This window comes from Pogonomyrmex barbatus, unplaced genomic scaffold (genome assembly GCF_055798465.1).
Source record: "Pogonomyrmex barbatus isolate J1 unplaced genomic scaffold, ASM5579846v1 scaffold6, whole genome shotgun sequence".
NCBI lineage: Eukaryota > Metazoa > Arthropoda > Insecta > Hymenoptera > Formicidae > Pogonomyrmex > Pogonomyrmex barbatus.
Window position 1 is genome coordinate 803575 of NW_028297160.1, and position 9107 is coordinate 812681.

Below are 9107 nucleotides of genomic sequence, written 5' to 3' on the forward strand. Positions count from 1 at the left end.
AATTCACCTATGTCACATCCCAGCGCCGAGAGTACTTCTAGTCATGTTCAGTGTAAATTTTTCAAAAATTTTTAATTATCTATGACTGTATTAGGAGACAACACCGTCAAACCTTTCCCATACATTTAATAAAAGAATATATCGCTTAAAATTATTTAAAGGTTTATACAAAATGGCCACTCCTTACCACAACCTTATGGCGCTACTACACCCTTAATGTTCTTAATAAATTTTCCCTAGAACCTCACTAACAAAAACAGAAGATACCGAAATCACTTCTTCGGACTGTTCAGTAAAGTAACAAAGAAAATAAAGCTTAATATTGCATCCTTATCTAAGCATTTTAATATTAACAAAATAAAATCTTAACAAATTAATATAAAATAGTAAATAATGAATAAAAAACAAATGTAGGAAATATAACCTCGCCTACGTAATGCACGAAAAATATAACAAAACAATTATCGGTACATTGTAATATTTTTATTAACAATGATATAAATAAACAAAACCATATTATTAACCAATCAATTTCTTTATATCATCAAATATAACTTCAGAAACTAAGAAACCTTTGTATATAAAACCTTTCACTTTTGTTCCATTTTAATAATAAATATAAAAGTTAATAACAAAATTAATAACAATAGAACAATAGAAAGGATGTGAATAAGGAATAAAAATCATAATGACAATATAACAAAATCCATGACAAAACATTTATTCAATAGTTTACCTGATACATATCCTTATTTCAAGGATAAATTTTGTTGATGTCCTTATATGGATATATTTTTGTATAAATACATTCTCCATCGAAAATCCTTTCGAAAACATAAATACAGTTTGTGGCTACGATTCTTAATTCTCAAGATATAAACAAAATTAAGGGTATATGAAAGCACCCACACATATATACATATATACATAATTGCACATTCCCTCGTAAAAAACAATTTTCTTTATGAAATTATATAAACAACCACGATAGAAATATATTTTATCTCAGAAGGGAAATTCTATGATTTAAATTTCATTTAATAAAATTTATAAATAAATAAATTATTATATTAACAAATAATTATTATGAAAGATTTGGACAACACACAGGAAATCCTGCAACTTACCTCATTACACATACCTAACTTGCACCGTTTAGAAGATATTTAAATAATTATAAACTTGCTTACATACACTTACTTCAAAAACCCAAATCAATTCAGCAGGCAAATCTCTGTATATAAATCAGTTCAACTTCTAGAAACCTTCATCCTAGACTTATATTTATAATTGTTTTACTTCCCTTTTTTCATTAACACTAATCCTATGGCTATGACAAAAATCTTGAATATTAATATGCATGAAAAACTACCCTAACGATTCAACCAATCACAATCAGAGCCATTTTGTATCTGAAAACATTTAATAAATAATATATTACAAATGTAAAAAGAGTTATACTGATATATTTTAGATATACTAATTATACGATGTAATCATTATTATTATAAAAATTGTAAAGTATATCTAAAATGATATTGCGAAGATTAATATTTATTATAAAAGCTTAAATTCGAGCAGATTGTATGTTTGTTAATTATAAGAAAAAAATTATTATAACGAAGTATAACTCTTTGAAAATAAAAATAAGCCAACGTTAAATGTCAAGCCTGCCATAATACTTAGTCACAAGTGTGACTCATGATCAGTTTGTAAGCGAAAGTAGGCCAACGTTAAATGTCAAGGCCGCCATAATACTTTAGTACCACGAGTCATCTCTGACTCATAGCAAATGTAGGCTAAGTCGATCAATAGAAAACTATGTCAAGAACAACTAGAAGATCTTAAACGCGTGAATCATAGCTGACTCATAGTAAAAGTAGACTAACAATAAGCAAACCTTGCCAAGGCCATTTGATAATAGGCTTTATTCAGATCTGTAGAATCATAACATTGGAATTTAGGTCATCCCTATTTCCATGTTTTGGCAACATATAAAAACCTCAAGTGACGATACTTTTGCGCATTCGCATTCGCATTCGCATTCGCACTTGTACGGGCACTTACATTTTTATTTCTATTCGCACTTGTACTCGCACTTATACTCGCATTCGCATTCGCACTTGTACGCGCACTTGATTTTTGCACTTGTACTCGCACTTGTATTTCCACGCGCACGCGCACTTGCTCAGAAATTAATCACTTGATCGGAGATAGCATTTGACTAGCACTGCTTAGCACTTGAGCAACTCGCCGACTTACAAATAATGTAATTCTTAAATCGCGTGTCGCAATATATATATATATATATATATATATATATATATCATTTATAACAGTGAATAAATCTCGATTCAAATACCACAAGTGTGATATTATATTATTCCTTATTCCCAAAATCGAAAACTCTCCTGAAAATAAAAGTCATTTCGACATTCCTGTTACTTTCCTTCGCAGTATCTAATCCTGAGTTTTTACCCTCTTAATCGCATGGAAAAGAATCTCACAAATAACGTGTGAGTGTAACGGTCGAGGATCTGTTGATTTCGGCTCCGTCCGATCTACCAGGACCTCCCAGGACGTCACACCTATCAACATCACAAGGCATTCAGCGTGGGATATTATTTGCGTAGCACGTACGGAAGCGTATCCGCGTATAAATCTCGTCGCGGCGACTACTGCGTCTCATTAGTCGACGAGCTGTGCGCTCTCGCGTGTCATGTTAGGAAGATTCTCTGCGCGAACATACTGATGTCGGAGCTCACGCCGGATGAGTGGAGCGCTTTTCAAAGGGCGACAAATTGTCACGTGTGCGGAAGGATTTTTGGGCTGCACGACGTTCGCGTGCGCGATCACTGTCATCTTATCGGACGTTACAGAGGACCCGCGCATGCGAGCTGCAATTTGAATTATCAAAACGCGTTCCTGAATGTTATTCCCATATTCTTTCATAATTTATCCGGTTACGACGCGCATTTTATTATCAAGGATGTAGCGAACGCTCTCGAGGGTAGAAGCGACTTGTTACCGCTGACTAAGGAGAATTATGCGATGTATCGCGTTTTCGAAAACCATCAACGATTCGGTGTACTGAAAATGGAAAAATTGCGTTAAGCTATGTTTCGTAAATTCGTTTAAATTTCTCAATACCAGTTTAAAGAAATTAGATCTTCTTCGTATCTAGATCTAGGGAAAAATTGAGGATCGCGCGATTCGAATTCTCCGGTCTCGGAAGATTTCGAGTTGCTCACGCGCAAGGGCGTATTCCGTACGTCGACAGCGTTGATAAACTATTAAAGGTCGAAAAGGCCGCCGATCGAAGCCTTTCACAGTTCTTTAACTGGTGAAACTGTAATTAGCGATTATGAGCACGCGCAAAGGGTATGGGAGCGTTTTCGCGTGAGGACTCTCAGCGAGTACAGCGATCTATACTTGAAAATGGATGTGCTTCTCTTGGCGGATGTTTTTGAAAATTTTCGGAACACCCTAGAGTGTTACGATTTGGATCCAGCGCATTTCACGTTACCGGGATACACGTGAGATGCTGTTGAAATACACGAACATTTAATTCGATTTGCTTACCGATATCGATATGTTGTTCGCAGCGGTATGATGCTCGAATAGATACGCGCGAGCTAACAACCAATACGAATCATCATATGACTCGTCTCGATCGTCGTCGTATCTCATGTACTATGTGAACAATCTCTACGGCTGAGCCATGTGCTCTTATTGTAAGCCGTAGAGATGGATCGAGAGAATAGGACTATCATCTCTCTGCAGTATCGGTCGTGGGGATTCGAAAGAATACATGTATATATGTATATTGTAATATATATATATATATATATGTGTGTATCATTGTATTGTTGACGTGTTATTCTAAACACGTTATTTGCGATAAATATCATCACATGCCTCGGTAGTCGAAAGGATAAGATGCCTGCCCGGTAAGCAGGAGATCGAGGTTCGATTCCTGGCTGAGGTGGTATTTTTTCGCAAAATAATTACGAGTTTTCACGATTGGTTCGTGGTCGGGCCCCGCCGAGACGCACACCCTCCCTCCTTATTCGGGGGCTCGAGCTATGCTTGATGCAATCTCTCCTGTCGTGCTCCAGGAGGATTATTTGTATATTTGCCAATGGCATTGGAGGGTGTCGCCGCTGCAGTCCGACCTGCATTTATCGAGAGAATAAGACCATCATCTCTCTGGAGTACCGGTCGTGGGGATTCGAAAGAATACATGTATATATGTATATTGTAATATATATATATATATATAGTGTATCATTGTATTATTGACGTGTTATTCTAAACACGTTATTTGCGATAAATATCATCAAATGCCTCGGTAGTCGAAAGGATAAGATGCCCGCCCGGTAAGCAGGAGATCCAGATTCGATTCCTGGCAGAGGTGGTATTTTTTCGCAAAATAATTACGAGTTTTCACGACTGGTTCGTGGTCGGGCGTGACGCACACCCTCCTTTCTTATTTGGGCCGAAGCAGGGGCTCGGTGAGTTTTTTATAAGACGTTGGATCCACGACAAATACCCTCACCTTGCCCGAAGAAGTGAAGACACAAAAAAGAAGCGCACAAGAATGAATTCAAGAAAGAAGAAAGGACGGATTTCCGCGGCAAGCTCCTACAGAGCGGGAGATTGGCGCTCGGTAACCCGTAGCGGCAGCTCGGGGTAGAGCAGGAAGCCGTACGATACCCTGGAGTCTCTGCCAAAGAAGAAGTTTCTTGAGTGGAGAAGATTCGTACAGTTGTCGAGACGACAACTAGAAGAGGAGGGGGACAGTATTGCGATCGAGCGGCGATCCGCTCGTCGTTGCCTCGGAAGAATCAATACTTCGAGAATCGATATTTTGAAAGAGAGGATCGTTCTTTAACGACGTCGTTTGATGTTCGGATTACGCATCGGATACTGTTGATGTTTCGCAGAACTACGGTGGCCGACGGACGTGTATCCGTAGCGAACCATTTGTATTCTTGCATAATAAAATTCCGTTCTTTTTAGTGAAGTGTGGTTATTTCGCACGCGGCTCTTCCGCTTATCGTGAAACGTCATCGAGACCATAAGCGCAACAATATTATTCAGTAGAGCAGTAGTAAATTTCGACCGATCACTAGGTTAAGCATGCTCGAGTTGGTATGCTAAAAGGATGGGTGAACGATGGCTCTCAAAAAAATGTGCGACGTTACCGACATTGCAAGATAAAAAAGATTTCATTAGTTTCATTGCACGCTGCATATATATGCGCTTTGTGCCTTCGTAGAAATATTTTTGTTCAGCATTATAAAATTTATTTCATTAACTTTTTCTGATTATTTTATAACATTAATTAAATTTTATTTTGATAGTAGTATTTTGATTATAATGTAATATAAAAAAATATTTGATATGTTTAATATTCTGGATGTAACGGAGCATCCGAAAGATGTTCCGTTGCTAGCGCGTGCTAATGCGGTCCGCACCATCCCGAACACTCCCGACCCTGACCGACCGACATACGCGCGCCTGTGAGCTGTCACGCGTCGACGACGTGACAACTGTTTTACTTAACAAACGATTAACCAACTAAACGTTGACAAATGGCGCGGAGACGGGTATAAATACCCGACGAATTTTACGAACAAGACACAGTCCTATCCGCTCCTCCGACCTGTCCGTTACAAACAACACCGATCCGACCAGAACAGCGAGAGAAGATTCTCTCAAAGAACATCGAGTGTTCTCCGTATTCTTGTTCTATTCCTTCTCGAAAAAAATCAGAGTGTTCTCGGATTTTTCTCCCCACGACAATACCGAGCGTTCTCAGTATTGTCGCTCCATCTCATCCCGAAAGTTGGAGTGTTCTCGGACTTTCCCGCGACATCCGCCCCACGTGTCACAGCCAGCATCGACGGTTGCCTAGCAACACACGCGTCCGAATACACAACAACGCGCGGGCCCGGTTGCCTGGCAACGCGTTACCGATACGACCACCGTCATCCATCACATCAGCAATCGAATCGCGTTACGTGCAAAGCGACCGGCGAAAAAACGACAACGAGCAACCACCGAGCGCACGTCCTCACGTCCGCGCCGTAGAATAAACCGAGCGCGCAGGGACTTACCGTTATATAACTGTTAATAACTTTCTCATAAAGCCTCCAATGTGTTTATTAATCTTTCTCAAAATCGTATAAAACATCCATAATTGATCCTCCATGAGATATCTACATGGAGCTCTAATGAAGATTAAAACGGAACTATGGATCTCTAATAGGTCTAATGAAGGTTTCGTGGAAGTTCAATGGAGATTATAAACCTCCATGGTGAATCTCTAATGGACGTCCATTGGAGGTTTTTGTTCCGTATGGAATATATGTTATATAATATTTTTATTTAAAAAAAATATATTAGGTGTACAAAAAAGTTTGAGCTTTTTTTTGTAAAATTTAATTTTTATTCAAAAATAAACAAAAAAATATTAATCAGCGAAATATTCTCCGTTTGCATCAACGATCTTTTGCCATCTTTCGGGTAGCTTGCGAATTCTTTGACGATAGAAGCTCACCGACTTCGAAGCGATAAAGTCATCAATGCGTTTTCGTATCTCTTCAAATCTCACGAAATGTGTATCAACCAAATGATGCTGCAGCGACCGGAATAGGTAGTAATCGGAAGACGCCATGTCTGGGCTATACGCCGCGTGCGGGAGAAGTTCCTAGCTTAACGCAAAGATGTGATCGCTTTCGCAACATGTGGTCGAGCATTGTCATGAAGCAAGATCACTTTACGACGTCCTGGCCAGTAAATGGCCTCTTTTTTTCTAATGCATCGTTCAAATTGGTCATTGGTCATTGGTTGTTGTTGGTAGCGGTCTGCCGATTGTTTCACCCGGTTGTAACAACTCGTAATACAACATACCTTTCCAATCCCACCAGATACAGAGCAAAACTTTCTTGGCGTGGATATTAGGCTTTGGCATCAATGTTGAAGGTTGACCAGGGTCAACCCATGATTTTCTACGTTTAGGGTTATCATAAAGAATCCACTTTTCATCACCTGTAATGATTTTGTGCAGAAAATTTTTTTTCCGGAACTTTGAAAGCAAAGTGAGTGCAGTGTCACGCCGACGATTTTTGTTGTCTTCGGACAATTCATGCGGAACCCATCTGCCTTCCTTCTGAACCTTTCCCATCGTATGTAAACGTACGGAAATGGTTTGCTGCGTAACGCCAAGCTGTTCTGCAAGCTCCTTTTCAGTTTGCGCAGAGTTTATATCCAGCAGTGCTTGCAATTCGTCCGTTTCAATCTTTTGAGGGCATCCAGCACGCGGTTCATCTTCAAGACTGAAATCTTCTTGGCGAAATTTTTGATACCATCTTTTACATGTAGTATGACTTACAGCATTTTCTCCATATGCAGCACAAATCATTACAGTGGCTTCAGCAGCATTTTTCTTCAGATGAAGAAGTGGATGGAAAATCGAATATGCTCTTTTGTTATTGCTATCGTGAACACTACTGATTTTTGAGGTTATGTGCATCAAACGCCAAATCGTATGACATTTTAGAAGGCCAAATGTCAACGCTTTAAAACCGCAAAAGGGCGGGAAGATATAAAATTTAAATTGTTATTTCGGTTGTATGAAATCTAAAGCTCAGAACTTTTTTGTACACCTAATATATATTCTTAATTTTAGTTATTACATATGTCTTATTTAATTGTGTATAAATGATTATATCAAACATAAAACGTATTTCGAACAAGACAAATATCTTATGTATTTAATACAATCAACAAATATATAAACGAACAAATAAACAATACATAGATATAGGCCGAGTACATGTTAACTAAGAAACTACAACGCGAAACATGGCATTTCCTCGGCAAGCAGGATCTTGGTTGCTAAAGTCTTTTTAATATGAAATAAATTCAATTAATTACATTTACCAACTACGTGCCGCTTGATTTAGCAGACTTTCAATGTAGTGGCTCTATAATAATTCGATGATCAATATTATTGATATCGATTAAAATTCCCTTTTAATATCCCCTCCACCAGAAATATATATTGTGAAAAATATCACCTCAGCCAGGGATCTGAGATCGAACCTAGATCGCCTGCTTTCCGGGCAGGCATCTTATCCACTACTGAGGCTGGTAATGATAATATTTATCGCATATTCAGATAAGTCAAACGTTTTTTTTTCAGTCGATATGCGAATAAACAATACATAGATATAGATAACATGGCCATTTCCTCGGCAAGCAGAAAAAAGTAATCCCCTTTTTTCTGCTTGCCGAGGAAATGGCCATGTTATCTATATCTATGTATTGTTTATTCGCATATCGACTGAAAAAAAAACGTTTGACTTATCTGAATATGCGATAAATATTATCATTACCAGCCTCAGTAGTGGATAAGATGCCTGCCCGGAAAGCAGGCGATCTAGGTTCGATCTCAGATCCCTGGCTGAGGTGATATTTTTCACAATATATATTTCTGGTGGAGGGGATATTAAAAGGGAATTTTAATCGATATCAATAATATTGATCATCGAATTATTATAGAGCCACTACGTTGAAAGTCTGCTAAATCAAGCGGCACGTAGTTGGTAAATGTAATTAATTGAATTTATTTCATATTAAAAAGACTTTAGCAACCAAGATCCTGCTTGCCGAGGAAATGCCATGTTTCGCGTTGTAGTTTCTTAGTTAACATGTACTCGGCCTATATCTATGTATTGTTTATTTGTTCGTTTATATATTTGTTGATTGTATTAAATACATAAGATATTTGTCTTGTTCGAAATACGTTTTATGTTTGATATAATCATTTATACACAATTAAATAAGACATATGTAATAACTAAAATTAAGAATATATATTAGGTGTACAAAAAAGTTCTGAGCTTTAGATTTCATACAACCGAAATAACAATTTAAATTTTATATCTTCCCGCCCTTTTGCGGTTTTAAAGCGTTGACATTTGGCCTTCTAAAATGTCATACGATTTGGCGTTTGATGCACATAACCTCAAAAATCAGTAGTGTTCACGATAGCAATAACAAAAGAGCATATTCGATTTTCCATCCACTTCTTCATC

At 37.8% G+C, this 9107-nt stretch overlaps 1 long non-coding RNA gene across 2 annotated transcripts in view; it reads right to left on the reverse strand.

Annotated features, from left to right (window-relative positions):
- Positions 1-707: 707 nt before the first annotated feature.
- Positions 708-9107, reverse strand: part of LOC148935053 (uncharacterized) — a 146657-nt gene continuing 138257 nt past the window's right edge. Inside the window, exons 2-3 of one of the 2 annotated variants that reach the window (XR_016140560.1) lie at positions 1901-2588; positions 708-1412 (exon numbers count right to left, since the gene is read on the reverse strand). This is a non-coding gene — a long non-coding RNA (uncharacterized LOC148935053). Of the gene's footprint in view, positions 2589-9107 lie in introns of both variants that reach the window. The other variant, XR_016140559.1, reaches the window with a different exon arrangement.